This window comes from Sceloporus occidentalis, unplaced genomic scaffold, assembly GCF_023333645.1.
Source record: "Sceloporus occidentalis isolate IW3139 unplaced genomic scaffold, rSceOcc1.0.p SCAF_7, whole genome shotgun sequence".
Lineage (NCBI taxonomy): Eukaryota > Metazoa > Chordata > Lepidosauria > Squamata > Phrynosomatidae > Sceloporus > Sceloporus occidentalis.
The window spans coordinates 97696181-97704342 of record NW_028316987.1 but is presented as its reverse complement, the minus strand read 5'-3'; the positions used below and the strand labels follow the sequence as shown (position 1 = coordinate 97704342).

Here is an 8162-nt window from a genome sequence, read left to right as displayed (position 1 = left end):
GCACTCTTTGCCCGTTCCCCATGTTCTCATTATCAGGTTCACTTTGCCTTTTGCTGTTTTTCTGTTTGGATGGTTTTCCAAATGCTCAACTGGAATTGTAAGTTACTGCCTCCTTAGGAATTTGGAGGCTGAGGTTGTATGTGTGTGTTTGTGTGAGTGAGTGCAGAATTCTCATTGGCAGGACAATGCCCTCATCCTCCCCACAGCTATCTATAGCCCCTAAGTCTTTCACTCCAGCGGCCAGTCTGTGGGCCACAGACCCTTTTCACAACCCTGTGTGACGGCCACATTTTAGGTAGGGATACCACAGGGACACTTCTGGGTCTCAAGGTGGCCTCCAGGGCTTAAAACACTCTCACAAACCTACAAAATGTTCCAGCGAGGGCCAGGCTTTTATTCAGAAGAAAATTATTTCCAACGTCCAGTACTTCTTGAGGACAAAAGAGGTAACCAAGATTGTGACCGATGACAGGATACCTTTAGATAAAGAGGGACCATTTTTAAAAACCAACAGAAAACCAGAAACCATACTCACACAGGCTTCTAAAAAAGATGTTTTTGGGGGGAGAGGGGAAGGGAGATTACTGGATAGACAATTTTGTTTTAAGAGTAAGAGCACACTTGGTGGACCTTGAGGCCAGAGACCCCCGACCATCAGGTCTGCAGCTGGAACTTGACTTCGAGGTGGGCCTGCCTCGCCAGAGTAATGATCTCTGAGAGCTTGACCGCCATTTGGGCCGCCTGGTCCAGGTCGTCGCAGGCCAAGATCTTCAGCCCACTTTTTGCTATTAGCGCCTTGGCTTTCTCCACTTGGGTCCCTTGCAAACGCACTACAATTGGGACTCTGAGCTCCAGCTCCTTGGCTGCCATGATGATCCCTTGCGCAATGATGTCGCAGCGCATGATGCCCCCGAAAATGTTCACCAGGACGCACTGGACCCTGGCGTCCGAAGTGATCAGCTTGAAGGCCTCTTTCACTTGCTCCGGGGTGGCTCCCCCTCCGACGTCGAGGAAGTTGGCCGGGGTCCCTCCGTGGAGCTTGATGATGTCCATGGTGGCCATAGCCAGGCCTGCACCGTTGACCAGGCAGCCGATGTTGCCGTCCAGGGCGATGTAGTTCAGCTCTGCGTTGGCGGCCTCCCGGTCTCTCTCGTCCTCCTGGCTCCAGTCCTGCAGCTCAAAGATGCTCTTCTGGCGGAAAGCTGAGTTGCTGTCAAAGTTGATCTTGGCGTCAACGCAGGTCACCTTCCCCTTCAGGTCTTCCACCATGGGGTTAATCTCCACCAAGAGAGCGTCGTACTTGATGAAGAGGTGGTAGAGCTTCACCATGTTGTCGGCGGCCTCCTCCACCACTTTGGGGGCAAAGCCCATCTTCTGGGCGAGGCGCAGGGCCTGCTCCTTCTGGATGCCCTCCATGATGTCCACGGGCTCCTTGACGATGGCCCCCGGGTCCTCTGCGGCCACTTCTTCAATGTTGACGCCACCTTGGGCACTGCCAATGAGGACGGGGCCCTGAAAGGCTCTTTCCAATGCAATGGCAAAATAGTATTCCCTCTTGGGAAACTGGCGCTCGCAGATGAGGACCTCGTTGCAGATTCTGCCCCTTTCTCCTGTCTGTTTGGTGAACAGCTTTTTCCCAATCATCTGAGAGGCCATCTCCTGGGCTTCTTCTGGGGAGCAGACAATTTGCACTCCCCCTTGAAGGCCTCCTTCGAAGGTCCCTTTCCCTCGGCCTCCAGCCAAGACCTGGGCCTTGACCACAAGGTCACTGGTGCCAATCTTCTTGGCCGCTGTGTAGGCCTCCTCTGGGGTCCTGGCAACCAGTCCGTTTGGGACAGAGACACCGGCCTCCTTCAAGAGTCCCATGCTCAGGTATTCATGGAGCGACAGGCTCCTTTGCTGCTGCTGCTGCTGCGTGGGGAAACCGCGGCTGTACAACCCTGAGCAACAACCAAGCACTTTGGCTGCAGTGTTAAAGGCTGTCCGGACGGCCCCTCGCCCCACAAGGCTCACTGCTTGCCTGCAGATCATGGCTGGAGTTGGTGGGCTTGGGTCCCCTTCCCCTGCTTTAGCCTTTCTTCCCAGCTACTCTCCAACAGACCAACCAACTGTCCTTTTGCACATCCAATGCCCAGAGTTCCTTCTCCAACTGCTGGCAGCCTGTGACCCTATTGGCCAGAATAAGGATTCCATGATGGCTTGGAATGGAGAGGGTTCATGGGCCAAAAGGGCTTCTTCTTGGCAGGACTTGGTGGCCTGGTCTTGGTAGCTAGAAGCATCTCCTGATGAGGCAAAGGACAACAACTGGCGATACGGAGCTACAGAAATAGCCAAATGTTTGACATTTGGAGAACGTCTTGACCAGGGAAAGGACAAGCAAAGGCTCAGAGACAAAAGAATTGGGGTGTTCTTTGGTTGTGTATTCCTGCATGGCAGAAAGGGGTTGGACTTGATGGTTCCTTGGAGTTTTTTCCAACTTTGGCCCTGTACAGTCCAGACCATCCTGAAAGGCCAACCTGGGGTCAGAGTCAGAGTGTTGTGACCAGATGACGCACGTCCTGACTCTGCCCCCAGGGCACTGTGATGCTGCATGCTGCTCCACACAGTACGTGGCATCATGATGCTCCTCTGGCGCTGCGTCCATATGACACAGCACTGAAGGACCACCATACAGCCACGCCACTGCAGCTATGGTGCTCTTTTGAGGGCGCAAAAAGGAGCCACTTTTTGCAGCTTCTTTTTGTGCCCTCAAAAGGCTGGATTGGGGCCACGGCATGAGGTTGCCTTCAGGGCGGCCTGTTGAGCCCTATAATGATTCTATTTCTCTGACTTTGGGGCCCCATAAAACCTAACCATGTTTTGGGGTGCTGAGTGTCTCCAGAGACACTTGAGGTGGAAGCAACAAACTCCAGTTGTCTCTTCGAGGGTTTCCACCATGCGCTTCCCTTTATGCTTGGCCCGCATGCTCATAATGTACTAATTGGGATTAAATCTGAAGAAAGATATTCACACTTTAAAACTCTTGCTGCTTGGAATGGCGAACTACATAAAGTTATGCTAGAAAAATCCCAGGTAGATTCATAGAATCACAGAGTTGGAAGGGACACCAATGGCCATCCATCCCAACCCTCTGCTACACAGGAATACACAACTAAAGCTCTCCTGAAAGATGCCCACCCAAAAGGCTTCCAAAGATGGAAAATCTGCCACTTTATAAGGCAGTCCATTCTACTGTTGTACAGCTCAAACAGTCAAGAGGTTTCCCCTAAATATTTAGGTGGCATCTCTTTTCTTCTCATGTGAATCTATTGACTTTCATTCTAGTCTCTGGAGCAACAGAAAAGAAGCATGTCTCTGCACAGATATAGGAATATGGGGGACACATGGCTGAACGAGACTATGTGTGAAAGAGATCCGGGAGTCCAAGTAGACCACAAGTTGAACATGAGTCAACAGTGTGATGCGGCAGCTAACAAGGCCAATGCGATTTTAGGCTGCATCAGTAAAAGTATAGTATCTAGATCAAGGGAAGTAATAGTGCCACTCTATTCTGCTTTGGTCAGGCCCCACCTGGAATATTGTGTGCAGTTCTGGGTACCACAGTTTAAAAAGGATGTTGAAAAACTGGAGCCATGTGTCCAAAGGAGGGCGACTAAAATGGTGAAGGGCCTGGAAACCATGAAGCCCTATGAGGAAGGACTTAAGGAGCTGGGAATGTTTAGCCTGGAGAAGAGAAGGTTAAGAGGTGATATGAGAGCCCTGTTTAAATACTTGAAGGGATGTCATACTGAGGAGGGAGCAAGCTTGTTTTCTGCTGCTCCAGAGAAGAGGACCCAGAGCAATGGATGCAAGCTACAGGAAAAGAGATCCCACCTCAACATTAGGAGGAACCTCCTGAGAGTAAGGGCTGTTCAACAGCAGAACACACTCCTTCCTTGGAGTGCAGTGGAGTCTCCTTCTCTGGAGGTCTTTAAGCAGAGGCTGGATGGCCATCTGTCAATGGGGATGCTTTGATTGAGAGTTCCTGCATGGCAGGCGGTTGGACTGGATGGCCCTTGGGGTCTCTTCCAACTCTATGATTCTATGATTCGTCCGTGATGTCTCTTTAGAATATTTAAAGATGGCTCTCATGTCACCAATCAATCTTCTCTTCTCCAAGCTAAACATACCCACTTCCTCACTTATTCCTCAAAGGTTTTGTTTCCAGACCTTTGCCCATCCTGGTCAGTATCCTCCTTGCATTATGGTGCCCAGAAGTAGACACAGGAATATTCCTGGTGATAATTGACCAAAGCAGAATAGAGTGGCATTATGACTTGGCTTTGCTTTGTATGTATTGCTTTTAAACCAGGTGTACTGCATTGCTTTGAAGCCAACTGTATTGTATTGCTTTGAAGCCAGGTGTCATGCATCATATATTTGTGCACCTCATTTTCCTGACTAGAGGTTAATAATAAATAATAAGGTAATGCCTTATATTTATACCTGCATGTTTTCATTGGTCCAGATGTGTGGCCACAATCTTTCCGTTTGCTCCTTTGAACCAATGACATTACCCTCTGTGTTGATGCACCATTCGGCCATTGGTTCAGCCTATCCATTTTTGCAGAAGGTGCGGATCATCAGATGAGGTGGAGGGCACTGGTCAAGCTCAGGGTGATGACATCATTCCTGTTGTGGGCGATGACATCATGGAGTCTTTGCCTGGCTTTAGCCAATGGGAAGCCAAGCTTTGAACCGTTGGAGAAGGAACTCTGGGGAATTCTTTTGTAAAAGGACAATTGAAAATTCTGCTGGAGAAGAGCTGCAGGAGAGAGCCAAAGGCCGCCTCCAGCCATGATCTGCCGTCCGGCAGCCTGGGTGGCCAAACTGCTGGGAAGGGTCAGCGGCCGGAGGGTCTTGAGGGCCGTGCCCAAGGCCTTTGGGGGAAGCCGGGGCTTTTGCACCACGCAAGGGCTTCAGGTGCTGCAGCAACAGCTGAAGCACTTGTCTCTGCATGAATACCTGAGCATGAAGCTCTTGAAGGAAGCTGGCATCCCAGTTCCCTATGGACTGGTGGCCAGAACCCCAGAGGAGGCCTACCAAGTGGCCAAAAGGATAGGCACCGAAGACCTGGTGGTCAAAGCGCAGGTGCTGACCGGCGGCCGGCAAAAAGGCGTCTTCGAAGGGGGCCTGAAAGGTGGGGTGCAGATGGTCTGCTCCCCAGAAGAAGCCAGGGAGATGGCCTCCAGGATGATTGGGAAGAGGCTCTTCACCAAGCAGACGGGGGAAAGGGGCCGGATTTGCAACCAGGTCTTCATCTGCGAGCGCAAATACCTGCGGAAGGAGTACTACTTTGCCATCATGATGGAGAGGTCCTTCCAGGGCCCGGTGCTCATTGGCAGCTCCCAGGGAGGGGTGCAGATTGAAGACGTGGCCGCAGAGACCCCCGAGGCCATCATCAAGGAGCCGGTGGACATCATGGACGGGATCACCGAAAAGCAAGCGGTGCAGCTGGCCCAGAAGATGGGGTTCCCTTCCCGCCTGGTCTACGAAGCAGCTGACAACATGATCAAGATCTACAACTTCTTCATCAAATACGACGCCATCGTGCTGGAAATTAACCCTTTGGTTGAAGACTCTGAAGGAAGGGTGATGTGTATAGACGCAAAGATCATTTTTGATAGCAATTCAGCCTTTCGCCAGCAGAAGATCTTCGAGCTGCAGGACTGGACCCAGCTGGATGAAAGAGACCGGGAGGCTGCCAACGCAGAGCTGAACTACATTGGCATGGATGGGAACATTGGGTGCCTGGTCAACGGGGCTGGCCTGGCCATGGCCACCATGGACATCATCAAACTCCACGGAGGGATGCCGGCCAACTACCTCAACGTCGGAGGGGGAGCCACTGTGGAGCAAGTGACCGAGGCCTTCAAACTCATCACTTCCAACGAGAAAGTCCAGGCCATCCTAGTCAACATCTTTGGTGGACTGATGAGGTGCGACGTCATTGCGCACGGCATCATCATGTCGGCAAAAGACCTGGAGTTGAAAATACCGATAGTTGTTCGGCTGCAAGGCACCCGGGTTAAGGATGCCAAAGAATTAATAGCGGAGAGCGGGCTGAAGATCCTGGCCTGCGATGACCTGGACCAGGCGGCCAAAATGGCTGTGAAGCTCTCGGAGATCATGGTCTTGGCCAAAGAGGCGCAGGTGGACGTCAAGTTTACGCTGCCATCTTGATCTTGCAGAACTCTGGCTGGTGTTTCCATTTTGTTCTGTTTCCTAAAATACTTTCTGCAATTACCTCCCTCCCATTTTTGATGCGGAAACGTAAATTCTTTGCATGGAAAAATGATTTTTAATGTGGTCACCATTCATGTCAAAGGATTGTATTCTTAATATTTCTGGTCTTATCTCTCTTACCTTGTGGTCTTCCTTCCTTCCTTCCTTCCTTCCTTCCTTCCTTCTGAAGTGAAATCCTTCTTGATAGACTTTTTTATTATCAAAAAGAGCTTGTAGGGGGAAATTATGTCTTCCAAATAAAAGTCTCATGCCAAGTGCACTCTTGTGTTTCTCCCTACAATCATGTCTTTTCCATGCCTCCAAGTTGTTCCCAGTTTATGGTGACCCTAAAGAGAACCTAGCTTAGGGTTTCCTCCACTAGATTTAGTCCGAGGAGCTTTGCCACATTTGCCTTCCTTCTGGGCTGAGAGGGTTTGACTCGACCAAGGTCACCATTTCCATGGCTGAGCCAGGATTTGAACCCAGGTCTCCCCGGGTCCCACTCCAACATTCAGATCACTGCACAACACTGTCTCCCCAAAATATGTCTTCAGAGGAGGTTTGCCATTGCCTTCCTCTAAGGCTGAGGCGTTTATCACCCTGGGGCTAATTTTGGCATTAAAGAGAGATTAAAGCACATTTAAAGCAGCCTGCAAATAAAGTGGAAATAACAAGTAATTGCGCAAACGATTATCAAATGCAGTTGCATGAATAAAGTGATATCTGAAATGCATTGTTGATGCACGTCAATGCTTCTTTGTGACCGCTTTAATAGCGGATTTTGTGCAACATTGTGTGAAATCGTTTCGCGTAATTACACGATTTTCCTGGGATATTCACGGGATAAACTCCTTCGTGTAGTAAACTCCTAAGAGAGTATGACTTGCCCAAGCTAATCCCAGTGAGTGGGAATTTGAACCCTGGTCTCCTGCAGCCCTAGTCCAGCACTCAGGTGACAAAAGCCTGCATTAGACGACTGAACATGTGCAACATCTGCATCCATAGCAGTAGCCTTTTTCTGCCTCTCATGCCCCACCAAGAGGTCGGAAGTAATTTCTCCTAACCCTTTTGTCTTGATCTTCCCATGCCTAGGCTTCAACGTAGAATCGTAGAAGAGACCTCCAAAAGGGCCCTGATCCCATCCAACCCCCTTCTTCTGCCATGCAGGAACTCTCCATCAAAGCACCCCAGTGACTGATGGCCATCCAGCCTCTGCTTAAAGACCTCCAAGGAAGGAGACTCCACCAAACAAGTGGAAACAAGTGGAAAACAACCCTTGATACTTCCTTTCGGACACCTTGGAAGCAATGAAGACACAAGGAAAGGATGTGGTGGAGTGGGGGAAGGCAGGAGATAGATAGAAGATAGATAGATAGAAGGTGTTCTTCTCTCAGGGGTCTTGCAGTCTAAATCAGGAATGTGCAACATCTCTCTCCTCTGCACTACCCTACCTCCCAAATTTTAATAACTTTCTATGGGTTTACTTTTTGCCCCAAATGCCCCCCAGGCTTCCTTAACATTGCCTTGTTTTAGTCCTTCCAGGCCATTTCAGGCCCCAGGAGGCATTTGTATGTTCATTTTTCCCAACCTGAGCACAACTTGAAAATTGTTCTTTCAAAGGCTTTTATCACACGGGAGGCAAAGTGCCCGAATCTCGTGCAGAAACTGGATTTAGATTTCGGGAATATCCTGCAAAAGCGGGATCGTTTTCAGACACATCGGGGGCACTGAGTGTTAATCTGACGTTAAACCGCACACAAAGCGGACAAAATGGCTGCTTTTTTTTGTTTTTTGCTCTCGGGGAAATCCCGAAAGTACAAAGCGGCCGATTTTGTCCACTTTCTATGCGGGTTAATGTTGGATTAATGCTCAGCGTGTCTGAAAACGATCCTTCTTTT

General features: G+C 49.9%; 2 pseudogenes; one reads left to right on the top strand and one right to left on the bottom strand.

Moving 5' to 3' along the window:
- Positions 1-344: 344 nt before the first annotated feature.
- On the bottom strand, positions 345-2185 carry LOC149310229 (succinate--CoA ligase [ADP-forming] subunit beta, mitochondrial pseudogene; annotated as a pseudogene).
- A 2265-nt stretch (positions 2186-4450) lies between these two features.
- Positions 4451-6381, top strand: LOC149310228 (succinate--CoA ligase [ADP-forming] subunit beta, mitochondrial pseudogene; annotated as a pseudogene).
- The last annotated feature ends 1781 nt before the right edge of the window (positions 6382-8162 follow it).